Source organism: Protomyctophum parallelum (assembly GCF_964188405.1).
Source record: "Protomyctophum parallelum genome assembly, chromosome: 14".
Taxonomy (NCBI): Eukaryota; Metazoa; Chordata; class Actinopteri; order Myctophiformes; family Myctophidae; genus Protomyctophum; species Protomyctophum parallelum.
In genome coordinates, this window is record NC_139709.1 from 27,251,115 (window position 1) to 27,273,677 (window position 22,563).

At 42.4% G+C, this 22,563-nt stretch overlaps 1 pseudogene across 1 annotated transcript in view; it reads left to right on the forward strand.

Annotated features, from left to right (window-relative positions):
* Positions 1-689: 689 nt before the first annotated feature.
* The window catches only part of LOC310870937 (5'-AMP-activated protein kinase subunit gamma-1-like), a 30,436-nt pseudogene continuing 8,562 nt past the window's right edge, over positions 690-22,563 (forward strand). Inside the window, exons 1-5 of the transcript XR_014571081.1 lie at positions 690-910; positions 2,443-2,514; positions 5,466-5,730; positions 18,745-18,986; positions 21,782-21,833. The product of XR_014571081.1 is annotated as a 5'-AMP-activated protein kinase subunit gamma-1-like (transcript). The remainder of the gene's footprint in view (positions 911-2,442; positions 2,515-5,465; positions 5,731-18,744; positions 18,987-21,781; positions 21,834-22,563) is intronic.

The following is a 22,563-nucleotide window of genomic DNA, read 5'->3' on the forward strand; positions in this document are numbered from 1 at the left end:
ACTTGGAGGTGAGGAAGTATCAACATATGGAATGTCAGAACAGGTCAGCTCCATATATGGAGATCTAAGGGTTTAAGGTTTGTGGTCAGATGTAGAGTTGCTGGCCGGCTCCATATATGCAGATCTTGATCCAGTCTTCTCCATGTATGGCTATCCAGGTTTAATGAGGTCAGTGTCGTGATGGTGTCATGAGTAACTAAAGAATACTTTACATACTGTACATAGGCCTGTGTGTAATAATGTAATTCGACAAATTATAGTAGGTCTCGTGGCTTGGAGAGGAAAATGAAGGAAGGTCTACTTACTATCATATCAAAACTTAATCTAGGGAAACAAATCACAACTAGAATATAATTATTTGCCCACCCAGATATAGAGTCAGAAGAGTTATCATACCCAGATGTACCGAATCCGATATGTGAGATTTACCATTGGATCTTGGCCCAAGCAGCGTTATAGCGACATCTATAGGTGCTGTTACGAGTTGTTGCCTTACCTTGTTACCTTGCGTGTGTGTGTGTGTGTGTGTGTGCGTGTGTGTGTGGGCGCGCGCGCGCGACTGCGCGGGTGTGTGTGTGTGTATGTGTGTGTATATGCTCGCGCGCGTGTGCGTGCGGTGTGTGTATGATGTTTCATGGGTGTTTGCTGACGGTGGCCAAGCCTACTTCCTGGTGGCCGTGGATCAGCAGAGGAAACTGAATCAGAGGTGCCACTTGGATTGTAAACCTCGACCATCATCATAACAGTAACATCGCTCTTTCTTGCGCAAAGCGCGTTTTATTTGTCGCTCGTTTTGTAGAAAACTGGACCATCATCCAGGAAGAAAATGGGAAGTACGGTGATGGAGTCCAGTAAGGACAGCTCAAAGAAAATGCCGAAGAAAAAGAGAAGTCTGCGGATAAACATGCCCGTGAGTTGGTGAAGTGTTTGACTTATAATTGTCATAGATCGCACGCATCATGACGCATGGTTTGAGTAGTATTATGTGTGCTTGTGTGTGTTATTGTAGATTGCAGGAGGAGGGCGTGCAGCTTTCAAGTTTATTTTTATTCCTCCACACATCATGTTCTTCACACGCACGCGCGACTGAAGCGTGCAAGAGTGACAGCTCCGTGTCTTTCAGATAATGTCGTTTGCATTGATTGAAATTGTGATTTGACATTATAATGATTATTATATATGATAGCCTACTAGTATTAATTATAATAATGAGTCTGACGATAAGAAAATGAATTTACTGTATGTGTACTCTAACTCATATTGACTGTAGATAACCCCTGCTTTAAATATATTGGCATTGGTGCTTTAATATGGCCCGTGCAGGCAGTGTCCATGATGCCCTTGCCCTACATTGATGTCCATAAAACTTTATGGATTATTTTATTTACATTTAAAACCACACTACTTTTCCCCACTAGTGGAAATTAATTCATTGTCTCTTGTTCTTCATTGCAACAAGACGTGGAAAACTTGAAGAAATATAAGCTTAAAAATGTAAATGGAGGTTTGAGAAGAAATGTAACATTGTTTAGAAATGTTGGTGGAAAACTGGAAAAGTATAGTCAGAAATACATTTGGCAGGAGCAGGGCTCCAAACCAAAAAAAATATGAGTCATCATTCATTATGTGTAGTGGTTCTGGTTCTAGGGGGAGACTGCAAATTTCATTAGTCTGTCTTCTCTTACATTAACCTTGCCCCTGACTGTCCCATCCACAAATCATCATTCGTTACATAATGCAGACATGTATTTGAGGCTATGTACTTGTTGTGCCATGTGCCCTCATGCTGCATTGAATCTACAAATCATCCCTTGGGCTACAAGAGTACCTACTTAAATGTTCAGTCTTCACTGCAGATGTTTGTTACATTCATGTACGTAACGTAGCTTTAGCTCATAGGCATGTATGTATTTATGGATTGCATCCAAGAACAACCCAAAAAAAATGGCACAGACAGATCTACAGCCTACAGTACAGCCCCACTGCACTGTCTGTGTTTCTGTTACTCTGTAGGTGGAATGAATAACCTGTTTGGTATGAGGAAGGTAAGGCAAGGTCGTGTCCTGCCGCATCTTCTTCATGCTTCAGGTGTGGTTCGACATGTTTCTCTTCTTTCAAACACTGGAAACCTTGAGCAGGCTGGGTTGCCTTTCACCCAAATCAGCAAAATGGTGGGGCTGCCAGGCAGGCTGGCAAGCACACTTTTTCCTTTTAGATTTGACTCAAACTCGCTTCTCAGCTGGGATCCAGTTGGGGATTAATCCTGTGATTACACGCCTCTTCGTTAGATTTGTTGTTGAGATTTAAGCCCCTACATATACAGTACATCTGTACTGTAGAATATACATTAGGCCTACGTATATGCTCACCACCATGAATATGTTTGTCAGTTTGCTCAAATAATAATATTTTAAACTACTCCTAATCCTCTTCTATGTTCAGGACTTCAGTGCATTTACGTCCCCACAAGTGGACAGTCAGACCAGTGATTCAACCAAAGATGGCGCTCAGAAGGTAAAGTGTGTTTCAGGTCAATTAATATATATAAATAAATAAATTATATATTTTTTTCTTTTTATATATATCTTTTTTCAATATTTGGGTGAGTTATACTTCTTCCATTACATAATACACTATACGCTCTAGTGTCTCCGATTTGAAAACATTTTATTGGTTCATTTATGGTGTTCAGCAAGTGACATAACAGACATGTTTTGTCTTCACGACCAACCCTGAAGAGCAGACTGCAGCGTTCTGCCTCTGTGTGCCTGGCACTTGGTCGGATCATGTACAGGAAATTGATCCATGCAAGGGCAGCGAAAACAGCATCCTCTTTCTACTACTGCCTCTAATCTAATCTGACTTGGTGGCAAATGTCATAAATGAAGACAAAGTTTTGTCTACAATAGAAATATTTACAGTATTTCAAGGTTGATGGTACATAGAAAGAGTGCTTTGCATTGTCATGTGTCTCACTTGCCTTGACACGCTCTTGCACAATAGGAGGGAGAGGGAAGGACGAGTGTGTTGTTGGCAAATAGAGGGGATGGGCGTGTGCTTTCACTCCCACACATTTGCCATTGGATTGGTTCAAAAGAAATGTCTGCATGGAGTTGTGCCAGCCTTAAGCAAATACTCCCCTATAATTATTCAAATATTTTTATTTAATTTTCAACAACTATACAAATAAACACAGACAAACTATACAAAACAGCAGAGACCAGTACTCAACATACACAAATAAAATGAAATGTCAAAAACCAAAAACTGTAGAATAGATGGAGAGAAAGAGAATCAACTATAACTGGGATAAAATGGGGGAAAGAGGGGAGCCATAGAAAATACCTCAAAATAGGACAGAAACGGTTGCCAGAATTTAACATAATTATTTCTGGGTGGAGCCCCTGATTGTATACATGTAGGTATTTAAGTTCAAGCTAATACTACCCTGAGCCATTTGCAGAGGAGTCTAGACTCTAGATGAAAACATTGACTGTACCTCATTTTGGCTTGAGGACTATGGTGAAGCTTAGAGATGTAGCGTAGGCTACCTGTTGTTTGTTTCCTTAGAGAGCAGTAATAGTTGTCTTTGCCTCCCATGTCACTATGTAGCTTTATCTCCTATTTTGTACATATTGCTGATTATACAGGCTCATGTCCACATATTCTGTTATCAAAACACTCCAAGTACATTTTACTGTGTTTTCTGTAAATGCTATTTCTGTATATGGTGGATCACTGTGTTCCTTCGCTGTTCACTCTTGCATTACCTTCACAAACAGTTAAAATGTTGGCGCTGTAGGTATTAGTCACTAGTTGGAGGAAGCTCATGTTGTCTCTAGCGAGATAGATTGGCTGTCCTTGCTATCATGTTTTGTTTTGGTTGCTGTGCATGGAACGAGTGGGAGGTTCTGAGTATTTTGATGTGATACCGAGGAAGGTCAAGATCGTAAACATGATCTGCGTCACACTGTTGTATATTTTGCTGCTATTATTTAATTAGAGAAGTGCTGATTCATTGTCCCCGATTTCTTCTATTTATCATGCATATGATAAGGGAGTCCTGTGCTGTGGTTATTAACCTCTATCTGAGATTAGGCCATTCTGTATGCCCTTGAATCAAAATGCATTATTTATTTTCTCCACCAGGCCGAAGGCATGGGGAGAGAGTATGTTTTGCACTCTCCGTCCGTCCTTCCGTCTGTTACCAGCTAATCTCTGGCACCGTTAACCCAGTCGATGCCAAATTTTGCACGCACACTCCCTGGATGCCAACGGCGAACCTCTGTCCCAACTTTCCAGAACGACCTGTTATAACGCCACCAGGAGGAAAACACTTTTTTTTGCTGTGACTCCTCCAGATATCTCTATAGTCATGTGTTCAAGACGGATCGGCTCGTTGTAACAAAAAGCCTCAAAAGAACATGAACTCAGCGTGCCATTTACGTGAATATATCCCACCCTTTTCACATTGGCCTGTTATAGCACCACCAACAGGTGGATTTTTGCAAAACACATCATCCAATTGCCATCCAAGGCATAAGAAGAAATGGCATCCTTTTCACATTGGCCTATTATAGCGCCACCAGGAGGCCACAACCTGACCTGGCCTGGTAGAGACCTGTGCCCATAGGGGCACTTTATCTAGTTATACATGCTACACTCTTGTGCTGTAGACAGATACAGCTGAAATGATGGAGATATTTCTATGCAGGTTTGTGTCTTCTGTTTAACGGCAACCACAAGATTCTGAACATCATCAATTTGCCCTGTAGCAGGCAGCTGTGCATGTGATACTAATTTTGTAGTGCTGTTGTTGTTTGCATGAGGTCTCGTGAACTAATGTGATGAGAAGGAGAAGTGACCGCAGAGAACATGCAGTTATTGCTGCCCAGTCAATCATTTAAAGATAAACCTCCGTGATTGATAATTCAGTGTAGGTTTTATGTTTGAATATTCCCTATATTTCCCAACTTCTGTATTCCCTCTCTGTCTCATAGTACAACACTATAGGAACACTTTGGCTTTGTATTTGAACTAGGGGTGTAACAATACTTTTTAACAGCGATACGAAACGTATCACGATACATGGTTGACGATACGATACATGGACGATATTGGTTCATTATGGCGATCCGATACGATACGATTCAATGATTTGAAAACGATACAGTAACTATTTAAAATACATTGACATTATTTTTTTATTTTAAACCCCTATTTTTCATTTTTCTTCAAGAAATTGCCAAATACCACGCACAATCGATTAATTGCATAGCAAAATAATTCGATAACGATTATTTCCATTGCAAACTACGATACGAAACTGTTTTCATTTCGATATACTTCGATTCTTGAAATTAAAATCGATGTTTTCGATGCAGTTACTATATCGTTACACCCCTAATTTGAACCATTTACAGGATTGCAATGAAATTAAACTGCCTCTTTCTTCTCTCTCTCAGGGAGGGCCCTGTGTCCGTTCCAGCAGCCCCAACAAAGCCATTTTCACAAGGAGTCCTCCTGCCAGCACAAGCGTGCCATCTTGTCCCATGTCTGCCCCGGTGCAATCCAAGACCAGTCCAGGCTCACCCAAAAGCATCTTCCCGTATCCCTCCCAGCAGGACTCCCCACCCAAGTCCCCCCGCCGGCTAAGTTTCAGTGGTATCTTCCGCAATTCATCAGGCTCAACGCCGGCTAGCATCAAGCTCTTTTCTAGAGCCCGGAAAGGTAAGCCCCTATTATTACACACACCGTTTAGAATGTCTTGCACCCTGAAGATGTTTATGTGAAACTAATTGCATTTTAAAAATGTCAACAAAAATAAGGAAGACAACACTATGCTCGATGCATACAAAAAATTGAAAAGTCAGTCATCAGCCATTCTCATTAGCACTGTGTACATTTCCTATGAGCTAGTCATTGTTTGATGGTAGAACAAAAACCCTTTTCAGGACTGAAGTGAGGCAACAAACTACAGTATGTGGTAACCAAAGCAACAAGAAATCTATTTGGGGGTGTTCCTTTTCCCAACAATGTGACTTGACATGTTCTTGGATGCATTTTTGCAGGTTAGTCTCATGGCTCTCTCTCTCTCTCTCTCTCTCTCTCTCTCTCTCTCTCTCTCCATCATATTTACTTACTTTATTTATTTATTTACTTTATTTTTATTATTTGCACCTGCAGCGAAACTAAAACAAAGCACAATTCGATCAGACACAGTCAACAAAAATGCTACCACCGAGTGTCACCCAGGAAACAACATTCGATCTGTGTAGTCATTTTTTATATATATATATATATATATATATACATTTTATCCCACGATTTTGTAACCCATTTTTCACCCCTGTGTCAATCATCTAATGTGATCCTGGGCTATACACACCCTCCACCAACCTAGTCTCCATATATGGGGGACAAGGGGAGAGCAGGGGAGAGCAACGGACTTGAACTCATGCTTCCTTCATGCCTGAGTGTCCAAGTTGCTCCTTTACATCTGTGTAGTCATGACCAGATCCTACATTATTGCAGGATTGACTTAACTACTTGTCATGTGGTGTACTTTGTGTCAACAACTTCCTGTAGTTCAGGGTCCAATAAAAACATAACATAACATAAAACACTACAGAAAAGAAACACCCCTAACCCATAAAAACATACATTTTACAATAAACATTCATACCAGTGCTTCCAAAAAGCAGACCTAGTGCTACTGAAGCTGGGGTTACATAGCAGCATAATTATACAGTTGTGAGACTCATTGAGCCGACACATACATTTGTACATTAAGTTTCTCAGACAGTAAGGCATGAAAAGTGTATACTTCCACACTACAGAACTCACTTGCACTTGCATATTGTTTTTTTCAACAATATATAGTTTAGTTCAGCATTTGTGGATTTGGGTCGTGCACTGCAAAGTTACGTGCCCTGGCCGACTAGAAGCACTGATCCTGCTATAACAGCTTTTCACATCAGCTTAATAAAATTATGCCCCAGAGATATCATAATGAGAATGTGTAGCGTGCACAACTGTGAAGAAAATGGGAGAGAAAGTAAGCCCTCTTAATGAAAAGGTATTTAGCAGGAATAATGTTCTGTGTTATGGCAAAGAGCAAACTAATTTCTATAATAGCTCTTATGCACTCTATAATCATGGGCCTAATACACTTGCATGGAAACACTACTGCAGGAAGGAGATTGAGACACCTAAAAGGTTAGTCATATTCCTTGGCTCACAAATCAAAACACACACACACACACACACACACACACACACACATTCTTCTCTGCTTCCTCGCAGAGGGTCGGCTTGGCAGCAATTGGTGGAACACTGCCAGGTCCAGTCCACAGAAGTGGGCTGGGCATGCTTTTGTTTCCTCTGGAAATGGTCATTGATGGTAACTAATGCTAAAATGCACCAAAACACATTCACCGACACATTATCTACATTCAGGGCGGACGTAGAATATGCACATGGACAGGCTGGGTCCTGGGCTAAAGATACTTCAGCAGATGATGAATGGAGCCCGCACACCACATATATCTACATTCACCCAATTTCCCAGGACTCCACTGGAATATAGGCTGATTTCTAGGATCAGAGGGAATGGCTGACATAAGTGAAGTATTGCGTCATACCTTCCGTGTTGTGGTGGTTAAGGATACAGACATTTTGTTGTTTCTGTATCACATCTTTGAATGTTATGAGCTTTGATTGTTTTGGGAGGCCTCCCACTTTCACCACCAGGGTGTGCTAATTACCATGTTGATGCTGATGGATCTCACATGCACTTGCAGTTCAAACAAATCTAATAATAATTATACAAACTGACGTCGCTGTTGATCAAAAGGACCTCTAAATCATTATTTTAGGTGTATATATTATTATTATGTTACATTGACTTATAAAGGCATGAGGGCAAAATGTACACATACTGTTATCTGTATGTATGCAAATATGATCAGATTGATTGATATATATGATGTATCCTATTTACAGCTATGCTAAATATGCATTTACCAAACATCATTGCCTGACTGGATATTGTCAGTCTCTCACTGCTGTAGACATCTGCAGCTCTTTCATGGCCTCTCTCTCTCTCTCTCTCTCTCTCTCTGTCTCTCTGTCTCTCTCTCTGTTTCTCTGTTTCTCTGTTGCCACTGTATGTTGTCAGTAAATAAAAGAACTGGGCCGCTTTGATTTCCCCAGCTCAAAGAAAACAATCCTTAAAAGGGCAGAATCATGTGCAAAGTACTAATGCAGGTTGAGCATTTGCTTTTATGTCCATCGTAAATGTTCAAGTATGTTTTATTCCAACCTAAAAATACTTTGTAGTGTCTGAATACACCCCAGCTTAGATGTACTAATTTGCATCTTCAGCGCTACAGAATTATGCAAATACATTTTACTAGGAAAACAATTGGACGGGGTGTTGGACACCTCACTGACATCCTGACTGAGTACAGTAGTTGCATAACATGTCAGGTGAGACCAGCACTGGACATATATTCGATACTGCAACCTCTAAGTGGGTGATCTGCTGAGAAGGGGTATTGGTATTGAATAATGGAAGCCTTCGGATCAGCTGACAGGATCTGGGATGCCCCCCCTGCTGCCAGCCAAGGTGGCCTGCTCTCAGCGATATTAAAGGTCAGGCTCTCAAAGTTACAACATGGAGATGGTTGACTCTTAAAACTGGCGTACAGAGAAACACCACAATGTTCGCGGCTGTTTGTAATTCATCTGACTGTTCTGCCAGAGCTCTCTAGACTCGTTCGTGCTTATGGAGATTTGGATCTTAGAGAGATTTAGGATTTATGATCCTGAGGGCGGCTCACTTGCTGTGTTACTCTTTTGTGAAGACAAAATGAGACAGATGTGCCCTGTGCTGATTTTGCTCCGTCAGAGGAGGGGAGGGCAGCATGGGGGCGCTGGACATGGCAGAGCCAATCGTTGGCCATCTGTCACAGGCTGGCCTCCTTTTACAGGCTGCCGACATGCTTGCTATATTAAAGAGACACCGCCCACAGCTGCACCTGACAATTTACAGCACTGACGCCACTATAGTTCGAGCAACGCTCTTGGGGGGGAGGGAGGGAGGGGGGGGGGGGGCAGTGGGTGGGAGGTTCTCTCATGGTGTTATTTGCATCACTGGAGAGAGGGACCTTTCACAGAGGACGTGTAGAATTTCCAGCTTCCATGCCTTCTCAATCGAGCTGCGTATGAGCTGATACAGACATCGCACATTGCATGGTCCTCCTTGGCTCTGTAGGACTTTGGATAAGTAAACTTGGACTGCATTTTGTGACGCACTGTAATTTATCATTGTCTGTTCCTAACTAGGATTACCGGCTTGAAGAAAGACGTTATCTGAATCAATGACCCTCTTCATGGAAGATTGTTCAGATTGTTTTAGCTGCTACTGTATATGAAGCCAGAAGAAAACGTCAGACCGTCTTCTCTGTCCGTTGAACTGAAGAGGACCGACGCCCCGACAGGACCAGCCCTGTCCACAAACCCCAAACGATTGCAATCTGTGCTCACCTTGGTTAGGATACAGCTGTGTCAGCTAAGTTTCCTCGATTCGCCTTGTTGTGTAAACTCGGGACAGATGGAATAACTCTCGTTTGACTCTCTGTTTTGGGCCATCACTGAGCCCCTGTTGTGACCCCGGACGGTCATGGTCAAATTAAGTTTTGAATCTGCAAGCCGCTACTTTCCATGAAGAGGTTTGGCAGCCTGAGGAGGAGCAAGAAGCGCAAGGAGCAAGATGGGCTTGGAGGGAGACATCAGTCTGAAACCTCTTGTCTGTCGGGTAATGTCCTGCGCTCTTAGTTCACATGATGCCTGTGTGCAAAATCTGGAGTGTTCATTTAACTCTGACACTCTGAAGTTAGTTATATTAACATCCTGGATTTTACTGTGTTGCTTATTATCCACAGTAAAACTGTCCTCTGACTACTGCACAAGGTCCATGTGACTACATCCAGTGACCTATTTTCACATAATTCAGATCTCTACAGTACACGACCATAAAAACTCCCATAATATTCATTATGCGCCTTTAGGCACATCTAGTTACATGCAGCGAGGCTTTCTGAGGACACCTTCTGTTCGTGGACGGTCTGGGCATATTGAGAGAATGGGCACAGATTGATTTAATGTAGTATTCATTAGTGCAAGACACAGATTTTAAAGTTGAGCCTCACTGCGTGTTGGGACCTTGTAGAAAGTGCAGATTTATCACCTACAGACCGCCCTCTTCCCCGTTAATCTGGTGAAGAAAGGAAGCAGGTAAAACTATAAGCAGTGTATATACAGTATTTGAGGGCGCTGAGGAATGTGACACCTGGTTTATACTTAGTTGTGTGCCAGTGTCTTGCACCGAAAATAGACGATCTACAAGCGCACAGCGTGTCGCAGCGCGGTGTGTTGTGAGCTTGTAGATCGGCTAACCAAATATAAATCGGGCTTTACCAGTGGCCTGAGGTGCTCATAGTTCGGGTACTGGGCACTTTGTTGAACTGTCTCTTGTTTCACAAACGCATGCAATGCATTCACATACTGTGCATTTGAAGGACAAAGGGCAAATTGGAAGAGCTCTGAGAAGCATTAGCTGTGGCCACTGGCCAGAGGTAGTAGATTTTCTACATTTATATCTATGACACATACAGTACAGCTCAGTGCTACATGCAGTCTATTTAATTAATACTGTAGTTTTATTATGGAATATATCAGCAAAAGATTTATACTGTATACGTACATAGATGTGCCACTCTGCACGGATAAAGTGTTAATCCATTGTCATTGTTCCTGGCCCACATCACTCAGTCCCTTTGGAATAGCTGCTCTATTTTGAAAACGTCAAACTTCATTCAAATAGACAGCACACATCTGAGCCTCATCAGGGCAACTCAGACATAACACATGTCATGACAGCAGTGGTCATCTTAGTAAAGATGCTATATAAATGCACCATATACTCTTCCTGGCGTCCACAATATTTAAAAGCTAAACATTTTAATCATAAATGTAGAAATAATTTAACCCCCCCCCCCCTGGCCCCATCCAACCCACCCCCTTCTCTCACCCACTACACCATATAACCTTTCACAGAAAGAAATCAATCAAATTCACGAGTTAACGGTAACACCCTCAATGTGACACCAATCAACCACTCGACTCAAAGCGTGAACCATGAACTTCACAGTTCCTGATTCAGACCCTGGCTGACGTCCAGTGAGTGCGTGAGGGGCTTAGAGTATATATACTTATATACTCTAAGTATATATACTTATATACTCTAAGGTGAGGGGCCAGAGTGCTGTCACAGTGATGTACGGCCATGTGGTGCAGTATGTGCTGTTCATCATAAAGACATACAAGGGGCACGGTGGCACAGTTGGTAGTGCTGTCGCCTCACAGCTAGAAGGTCCTGGGTTCGATTCCCGCTGGGGACGCTGTGGGCACTGGCGGCGTGTTCCCTCCTCCGCGTCATCAGTGCCCATACCCGAGGCGGGGGTTGGCGATAGGGCCTTTCTGTGTGGAGTTTGCATGTTCTCCCCGTGTCCCCTAGGGTAGATACCCTCACAAAAACATGCCGTAATCCTGGTCTCTAAAACTACCTCCCCCTGGCCAGCCGGGGCGCCTGATGGAGGGGAAAGGAACTGGTCGGAATAACGTGTCCCTTCCACGCGCTACGTCCGGCCGGGGAAATTCCCCTCTGTCAGGTGAAAAGAAGCAGCTTGGACTCCTCATGCATAGAAGAAGGCATGAGGTCAGTCCGCTGCCCCCCCAGGTTGGCAGAGGAAGTGTAGCACCCAGGATTAGATAATTGGCACTGGGTGGAAAGAAAACTGGGTTACAAAATCGTTGGATAAAAAATTAAAATAAATAAAAATAAAGACATACAAGGCATAGTGTTGTATTTTATCATTATGACACCTTCAGCTTGGCCCACCAGTCCTTGAACCCTCGTCGCCAAGATTACTCCATGACAGTTCCAGGCGTGGTGTTATATAGGGCTCTGTGATACAGTATGAGTATCAAGAAAGAACACAAAAAATGGTCTTATGTTACAGTACAGGCCAGGGAGAACACTGTGTAGTGTGTACCCATCTAGAAAGACGTATTTACTGCATAAGGAGTCACTGCATTATTATTTTCTTTGAGACTATTCTATTCATAACGAACTGGCCAGATGTATGGAGAACCGGGATGACTAGAAGCGATGATGGAAGGCTCGTCTGAGGAGGACCTAGTCCTAGAGAGAGAGAGAGGGATTCTATTCATTACTTTTGCGATTAATTTAATCATCCGAGTCTTTGTGCCACAATTTTTTTATTTTTCCTATGTGTCTATGAGGTGACAGTACTTCTTTAGACACCCTGGAGTCGTTTCTTCTTCCTGGAGGCTGAACCCTTGACAGTCAAACGGGCCAATGAAATAAACAGTAATATAGTGACATCACACTATCAGCCCCTCCCCTAACCCCTCCCCCTTTATCATACAACTACAGCTGTGGGTGCGGCTTCAGTTCAGGTGGATCACCATCCATCACCACCCACCAGGCAAACCAGGCATACTTAATGAACTGGTGGGCGTGCCCACATAAAAACAACATTTTACAACAAATACTGTACACTTTTTTGAAAAGATTATACCTCCTTATATAACAATAAGACCTGATGATCATGTTTTAGGGTGGAATAAAATCACGGCATTTTTTAATACATCAATAAACTTGACTTATTTGATTAGTCTGATTAACCACTTAAGCTTTTTTTTTAATACTATGTCGTACGGCGGTGTCATACAAAAATACCAAGCTCACTCACAATGGGTTGCATCAGTTGTAGCTCTTATTTTATTTAATACATTAAATCAATTATTTCAAATTCACCCTTATACTGTATGTTAGCAGAGATGGGCAAAATAAATCAAAATGTATTACAAAATACTTGCCCCTAAAATATAAAACAACACATAGGTGAACATGGACATTGCTGTTCCTTGGAGTGGTTGCACTTGCACCACTCAAAAATTATAACAGCTTCCCTTGTAAAGCTGGTCTAGAAAAAAGGGAGTGCCCATGGTGACAGTGCTTCTTTTCCCATCGTCCACTATTGCTCTTCCATGCTCTGGAGGGGCAGTTTTTGAAAGAAAGGTAAACTGTTCTGTGGTAACATAGAAGAGAAGAGAAAAGGATGGATTGACACTGTGTCTGTCAATGTTGACATCTGGGTGCATATAGGTGACATGTAGAGTAGACCTAGGCCACAGACCCCCATGTTATCATCCCCATCTGAAGGTAACATATAGGTGACATGTAGAGTAGACCTAGGCCACAGACCCCCATGTTATCATCCCCATCTGAAGGTAACATATAGGTGACATGTAGAGTAGACCTAGGCCACAGACCCCCATGTTATCATCCCCATCTGAAGGTAACATATAGGTGACATGTAGAGTAGACCTAGGCCACAGACCCCCATGTTATCATCCCCATCTGAAGCAGTCAAGCAGTCAAGCTCCCATAATTTCTAGTTTTCAGGAAAGGGAATAGAAATGGAAAAGAGGAACAAGAGAACAGGTCAGGTATACTGTACTTACAAGTAGGTCAGATATATATAATTTACGTATGAGGCAGTTAAAATAGCAGCTGAATAAAATATTGTTGCTGTCGAGTGGAAACTAAAATTATTTTGTCAAGTCATTTATAACTTTTGTCAAGTATTTCTTTTACTTTTTTTAAATAGTTTTTAAAATAAAATACGAGCTAGCTTGTAGATGGACTATTTTCACTACTTCAATATGGCACTCTTGTATAATGAAGTAAGGCCTTAATTTAAAAAAATCTACGTGTAAGTTGAAGTATGAAGATACAAGGTTTCCGAGCAGATACAGTAACAGTATATACACAAGGTGCAGCAATATAATAGTAAAAGATGGAGAACATAGACCTTTGTGTGTGTGTAGGCTGTACAGTAGGCTCATGTGCAGGTGAGGCATAATTTAGCCGCATATATCAGGCATGTCATTGTAAACATAATGATGTTTGAATACAGCAGCAGCAGAGCACCTCTAACGTCTATACTATACAGAAATCAAATCAATATTTATATAGCACATTTCACACACAACTGAAATTGACCAAAGTGCTTTACAGTAGAAAAAGTAAACATGGTAAAATTTCATCAAGCAAATGAAAAAAAGAAAAACAGATAAGACAGGACGTACTGTATACTGTACAAGGAAGAGACATAAACAACAAGAATATGTAACCAATTAAAATCAGATGGCATTAAAAGACAGAGAGAAAAGGTGAGTTTTAATAAGAACTGTTGTCAGGGCCACCTGACCGGCTCGGCACAACATTCGGTTGCTAGCCAGGAGATAACGGTCCAGGAATCTGGTGGTATGCACTATGCATCTCCTGATACAAAGGTAGAACAGATTGTGGACGGGGTGGTGAGTGTCCTTAACGATTCACTGAGCCTTGATTTCTCACATCATTCCTGGAGGGAGGGAAGCTAGCTCACCTCCCACGATGCACCGGGCCATCTGCACCGCTCTCTCTCTCTCTCTCTCTCTGTAGGGCTTTCCGTTTGAGGCCGTTGCAGTTCCCATACCATGGAAGCCCTTCAAGGACCCCCGAGGGTCCCCCCCCCCAGACCCCACATTGAGAACCAGTCGTATAGATTAATTTTAAAACTACATTTTAACCCATTTAGGCCTGACGTCGAAATAAATAAAAAAGTCTCCTGAAAGAATATATATTATATTCAAAAGATTTCCAATAGCTAAACTATAACGTAATGCTTAGTTAAAACACCAAAAGGGGTTCCCGCCCAAAATTGATTAATTTCATTCTCAAAAGTGAAATAGAAATGATAAATACTCAAAGGTTATTGAAATATGTATTCCAAATACATTTAAGCCCTGTCCTTTTATGAAATAAAGAAATTATACCTAGTTTCTAGGAAGACGCTTTCTCTTCACAGGAAGTCAATTAAGCAATATTACGCGAGAGGGTGTGCTTTAGCGTCATTGCACGCCTGGGTTGCAGCTGGAACGAGCAGATAGGCAAGTTCCGTAGGCAGCGCAGACGTGCCGTTTAATGACTGTAAAGCACGACGCTCGAGTGTAATATTGCAATTATACAACAGTTACCCTTTAAAAGAAATCACACCCGTTATGGGGCGCTCTTATCATCATACATCACATTCCGTGCTCAGCCAATCAAATCATCACAAATGTCATTCCGGCCAATCACGTTTGCTGTCTTCACTTTTCCGCCCTCACTTTTATCTTCAATATGTACTTTGCTCAGCCAATCAAATCATCGCTATGGGGCGATCAGCCACTCATCAGCTAATGTTTGTGTTCACACAGACCTGGAAAGCTGAGCATAGGAGGGGCTAGTGCCCCTCAAAAAACACGTCAACTCAATTTCATTATAACTAAGATATTCGCTAAATAATTATTTAATGACAGATGTAGCTACCACGACCGGAAATGTCGCCTAGGTAGCCTAGCAACCCTCTCTGGGAGAGCAGCGAGACACAGCACAGCTGATTTGTATGTTTTAATTAGCGGTTCCATCATGCTCGTTCGAAGCATTTCAACTAAATCAGATTGCTTCATTGAAATGACCTGTTGTATAATATTGGATAGTAGGAAATGGCATTGATATTCTTAAGTTACTAATTGGGGTCATGGCAGGTCGTGCTGCTCATTGCTGCAAAGCCACAAACGACACCTATAAACACACACTTGGCCAGCGATGTCTACCCTGGAGGATATGCGGTGGCTATTGCTCTGACGTCAACCAGCGAGGATCACGTTGCTCTCGGAGTCATTACAGCCCCCACGTGGCTGACAACACCCTCAGCCCTGATGCTCCTCAGGGGAGTACCCAGTCGTCACACGGCAGCACAACCCTAGTCTAGATAGAATCTACATCATTTGGGGGGCCAACAGGGTTTGCCAAGGGGGGGGGGGGTCAATTGAAAACGAGGGGGACATTAAAGAACATTTAATTTAAATTCAAATTCATGAATACTATTGCGCTAGTATACCGCTTTCATCCTCATTTTGGGCATGTCATTGTCAAAATATTTTCCAAGGTTCTCAAAAATAGCAGATCTACAAGCTCAAAACGCATCACGATGCAATGCATTGTCAGCTTGTAGATGAACAATAATGTTATTGTTTATAATTATTTGGAGGTCCTTGGCATGATTTGCCGCTCTAGACTAGCTCTGCTTGTTTGGGATTGAACCAAATATGCCAGTGTTACACAGGAGAGACACTAATCATTATTCAGGGGTGCCCTTTATACTTGCCTTGCACAGATATTCAATGCATCTGCTCAACCTATGTACAGTACATTGGTATGTTGTTGGACAGGCTTTCAATGCTCTGCCTTAATACGTCATACAGAGTGTTGTATTTCTCTATGTACAGTATATACGGTATGCACTAGATATCTGATTACCACTCATGAAGCAAGTTGATTATATGGGTATATTGAAGATGCATCCTTTTCCTGTTACCCTGCCATTTCTAGCCTGCCCCATTTTGCCCCCACCAAGCTGAGGGCGGCCGGGGTGGGGGGGGTGGAGGTTATCTACTGTGGAATGTGCCACAACAGCGTGGCTAAAATAAGAAGGCAACACGGCAGAAGCAAAGCAGGCCAAAGAGGGCTGGTATGAGCCAGCTAAATGTCAAGAGATAGTGGAGAGTGGAGACTCGAGAGTCGCGAACAAGCTTCCACGATGCGAGACAAATCACTGTTCACAATCACATTAGTCCTCCTTTATGAAAATGCTGTTTGTAGCTGAAACTACAGACTCCATTGTCATTTCAAAGAACAATAGAATTTAGAGAGATTGATTGAATACTGTATTAATCAAAAATGTAAACCGCAGAGGTACAGTCAGACATTTAGGCTAAAAGCATAACGGAAACAAGTCGTGGGGACTTGTTTCCATTGTGGTCGTATGTATTCAATCAACATAGCATAAAAATAACACAATTATACATATCAACAACATACAAACACACTGTGCAAAGGAGAAAAAAAACAATATTCATAGGCAGTACTGAATGACACTTAATTCCTTTCTATTGGAAACTGTACTTATCTTCCCTTTCAGTCTCCCCATACAGTATATGGTTTTGAAAGACGCCAGTGATCCACATTTTTTAAGGGATTGTTTCAAGGGGGCACACATTAGTCTGACGTGCATTAGTCCGACATCCCGTTAGTCAGACTTTTCTTTTAACAGCTTTTGATGCCATTTTTTCACCTGTCAGTTTGTTGTCAAGAATACAAGCCAAATGGGTAACGTAGAGATTACTATAATGTCAACTTTACCCTTGAAGTCATTTGCATTTGCATATTGGAAGGTTTGGACCCAAAAAGAATGGATGTTTTACCAAGGTGTAAAACAAAAAATTGAAAAGAGAGCAGCAGGGACTGCAGTAACTGCTACTGCACATTTTTAGAATAAAGTTAGGCCTAATAACTCAAGGTCCACTGCACACAAGGATCAAATGAGGCCCACTTTGGGCACAGCCAGTGAACTGTCTAGACTTACTTAATACTGTACTTAGTATTACTGTACTAATGTGTGACCTATTAGGAAACTAAGTGTGTTGACCCAATGGAGGATTTTAAATATTATGGTTTAGAATTCTGGAACCTGCAGACGAGTTAAGTGTTAGTTATACCATTACGAATTCACTAGCTTCTTTTATGACCATTCATGTGACCATCAGTGTTATTTAACTCTGGGAGTGTACAAATGGAACTAAATGGACCCATAGTGATCCATATGGCATTGGTTCCATTTATGCGCTTTTGGAGTTACAGACCCATCAGGGTCCATTTGGTAACTATCAATCATTTAGCTGGGGAACCCCTGACAGTCCCCAGACTATATGTTGAACCAGTGAACACTACCTTACAGTGTTCCCGTAGGCACATTAACAGTACAAATGGTATTGTTTGGAGCAGCTCGGACAATTCAAGCCTTTTATTTAGGTGCTAATATAAAAATAAATTACTTAAGGCTTGAATTGTCTGAGCTTCTCCAGCGTCTTTTCCTTCTGCAACTGTTGCAGAACTGTCCCCTCTTCCTGTGATGTACCGGACTAGCCGTTTCAGGCTTGAGGCACGCGCCTCAGGCTCGTAGACTCCCTTTGCTCAAACAGCATTGTGTTTTTGAAACACATGCAGATCAGGATTGTGATCTCTCACAGACTGATATGGGGGGCGGGAGTATCTCATGTCACCCTGCGTAACGCCATGACGTTCATGCTTAGGGGCATGTGAGGGCTGTCATGTGTCTGGCGCCCTCAACCTGACACTGCCAGAGCCTGCACGAGGTCCTGTTTCATAGACAGCTGTTCACTAGACCTGGTTGGTTTTAATACACCAATAATTGCCTGTTGTTCGCAGACTGGAGGGGCATAGATGCAGATCATGCGCAAGAGAGGAAAATAATGTTTGTACACAATACAGTACACAGACTACAGTAAAGGTTTTTCCAAACGAGCCAATTTCAGTTACCTTTCACAGTACACTGATTTAGTTCAGTTGAACATAATGAGCCGCACCAGTTTGAAGGCTAATGCAGAAGTCGAAAGCTGCAAGTTTGACCATCTGAAGTTAAGAGAAGAGAAGAACGTGCTAACTTTTGCAACTCATCCTTGATCTTCATCTTTCCACAGCCTCTGGACTCACCTCTACTCCCACCACGCCCACCCAGGCCCCCAGCAGCACCCCTCTGTTCGCCCTGGAGGCCCAGCAGAGTGCACCTGCCCTCCAACGCCTGGATTCCTCTTCTCGCTCCCGTTCTCGCTCGCTCTCGTCTCCCCCCGACACAGGACAGCAACTCAGCCTCCCCTCTGCCAAACCCCCTATTCCCTCCACCAGCCCTCGCCCTGTCCCAGCCAACACTACCTCACAACACGTGAGTCATATGCTCTACTCTCATCTTTGTAACCGCCTTTTACTGGTTTATTTGCCTGTGGTCTCCGAGGCTAATAGTTTATCAAATTTACACAGGCAGTGCAACTGTTGAAATGGCTATTATTAATAACAATTTCATCATCCAAGATGTCATGTGCTACTTTATTCTGAATAATTACTCACAATAATGTGAATTTTGGGGAAACCAAAGGCTGAATGTGGCTATAATTCTTTTGATTTGAGATCTGATGCTTTTCCAATTGTGTGTCAAGTTGTCAACAAGAGCGTATTCACAACATCTGTCTGTCTAAAGTTTAGACTCTAAACAGTGTGTGAAAATATTGTTTCTGCATTGCCCTCAATAAAATTAGCTGAATCAGCCCTAGATCTAGGTTGCATTTTATTTGGCTTTGAGACTTCTTCATCAGCAATGATATTGTTTAGAATGCATCTCTGCAGCTGGGGAGCTGTGTGATACTTAGCCATGGTTCACATGACGCTCATACTGTACATAAACATTCAGATTTCAAATATACAGTACTCACCACGTGGGTACACAAATGTACTGGGACAGCGATGTAGCATTGCTGCATCCCGCATTGTTTAATAAAAGGCATTTTTATCCAAGCTGTTTTTTTTGCCATTGGCACACTTAACGCACTGCCAATACAGACTAATAGGCGAGTTCGCTCCCAGTGTGCAACTGTGAATTTTCAAAATGAACCCCGTTTGAGAAAAGTACCACTCCAAAGAACAGCAATGTCCATGTTGTTCACCTATGTATGTGTTCACCTATGTATGAGCACGAGTATGACTATTAGTACCAGTAGGGACACTGTTGTGCCAAACAGAGAGAGAGATAGTGCTGTACTGTTGCCTGCTAATGCGAGAGAGAGAGAGAGAGAGAGGAGGAGGGGGGGGGGGGGGGAGAGAGAGGGGAGTTGCACCACTCGGTTCACACAGGTGTGATTTTTATTAAACAACGTGGGATGCAGCAATGATAATCGCTGTCCCAGCAAAGTCCTAACACCCGTGGCACCGGACTTTATATTTGAAATCTGATTGTTTATGTACACGTTTTCTGTGTAAATGTAGCGATCGCGTATGAACTGGCTTCAGTTGCGTCATGACTGTCAGGATTAGGACAGTCATGTTTCAGGGCTATGTGATACTATATGTGTGCTGTCCAAGCAATTACTGTGCAATGTACTGTGGTGACGTGTGGTCTCATGAAGAATGATTGCGTCAACTCTGGTCTCAGACTGCTCACTTTGAGCAATCGTGCCCTGAAAGGGCAAATCAATATTTCATCACCAACCTCGTCTTTTTGTTGATACTTACACTCAAGGCTGTGTATGGGAGCCATGCGTCTCTCTCTCTCGCTCTCAATCTCTCTCTCTCTTTTCCCTCTTCATAGAAGGATGTTCTCTAAAACCCTCCCTGCATTCCACAATAAATACAGGTCTCACTCGATAAACTGCTATAATTTTAAATCCAATCCAGTGGATTAATTAAGTTACCCTTACTTAAAGCTATGTACGGTGTGCATGTTGGGGGTGTTCCCTGTGACAGCAGGGCAGGATGTATCCCAACTGTGATGCAGCAATGAAAGATTTTTGAAGGTGCAGTACTTCTGGCTGGATAAGTGCTGTGTCACCATTGTCTGGGTGACTCATGGCAACAATGGGGAATCCCAGAGGAGGCTTATAAGACGTTATATACTTTATGTATATATACTGTGGGTTCATGAAATAAAGGCCAGGCACAGAAAAAAGGTTTCAACATGAATGCTGGTTTTGTATGCGAACAAGAAACGACACAAGATGACTCGGCATGTTTTTTTGTTTAGCTGTTTTTGTTGTGCTCAGGCCTACTTCTTTTGTATAATAAACTATAGGGGAAATGAGATGGGTGTTTGTTGTTTAAGCTGGACAGTCTTCTACGTCACTTCATAGGCCTAGTACTATTTAAATATACTGCATAATAGTTTTCCTCCTGTTGGAAAAACCATGATGAAGGTATCATCATGGATGTACACTGTACATGTGTACAGGATGTGTGTGTAGCTTGTTGCTACTACTAGGTAACAAGGAATGTCCTAATATGGTGAAGCGACCTAGCTGGTTCTGCATGGAGGGGTGTGTCTTTACTCAGCGCAGGCAGCGCATGATGGTGGCTGCGTTCTCTCTCAGTCGGTTACATGCCAGTCAGCCTCTGTGACAAAACGGGGATAATATTATTTCTCCCAATGCGTATAACTTACAGCCAAATACGCTGGGAGATGCAGAACATTGCTGGATCGTGTTTATGAACTGGATTGTTTTCTTACTGAAACATTACGCTCCCACAGACCCACAACACACACCTCTGTAGTTGTTAGTATGACCAGTGTGTAGGCATGGTTGCGGGCCCACACTGCAGCAAATGGATTTTGGACCGATCCACTTGGTGTTGTGGGGGTGTGCTGTGCATCGCCCTAATACATTTTGTAGCAATAAAGTTCACAGCGGCAAGGTTTGTATAGACAATCAATTTCTATCGCTTCCACGTGAGTGAAGTGCGTCGCATTGAAGAAGACCGCACGTGGGACGTGGTGACGGTATATTGGGGGCTTGCGCTGCTGTGTGGGAGACTAGAGGGAGTGGACGTTGGGGAAAGTCGCTGCACCCTGCTTATAATTTACAGCAAACTTTGTCGTGCGTTCAAAGCGTGCGCGTCGTGAGGTCTTTGCTACAGGCAGACGAGGTCCCCCTGAGTGACTGACTGACTGACTGAAACTTCTGCTTCCTATTGCAGGTCTACGGTTTATTCGAAGGCATGCTGGAGAAACTTGAATTAGACGATGATGGTAAGTGCATTATTTATTTCTATAGGGCAATTTTCTATTTTTACTCGAGTTTCCTTTCACTGCTAGATGGCTCTGATCTATTATTGTCCCACATGACTCATGTCTGGATAAGCGTATGACAACAGATGCAGAATAGCCAAATAGCTACATTTCGATGGGTTTAAAAACGGATCAGACCTGTTTTAAAGAGCCCCATTATTAATGCAGCGCACGTCTGCAAAATCCTCTCCAGTGAGATCAGCCAGGGGATCCATCCTCTGTCATGGCAGCATTCTGTCACAAATCGAGGGATTCCCTCTACAGTGCACTTCGTCCGTTCATTGTCTGTCATCGTATTACTATATTGTAGCCTATTGATCTTTTAAATGTCTATCGTGAGCGACCTTTTACGAGTAAATGTTTACACATTGAACCACAACAGATGTCTTAATGCAATGCAATGCACTATGCAGTGAAAGTCGCACTTCCTGCAGCATTCCAACAGGCACTCTTTTCATAATAGCAAATGGTTAAACAAAATTATATATTTTGTCCTATGACTGAGAGTAGGCTATTTTGGACCAACTTAAATGCTGGCATGTGCCTATATGCACCTATGCATTATTATTATTACAGTGCAGCATTTATATGTTTGTTTAATATATTAAATATAAACTTTGTTGGCATCTATACACACTATGAATTCAAGTTTACAACCCCTATAGGTCCAGATCATATTCTGTCTGTCATG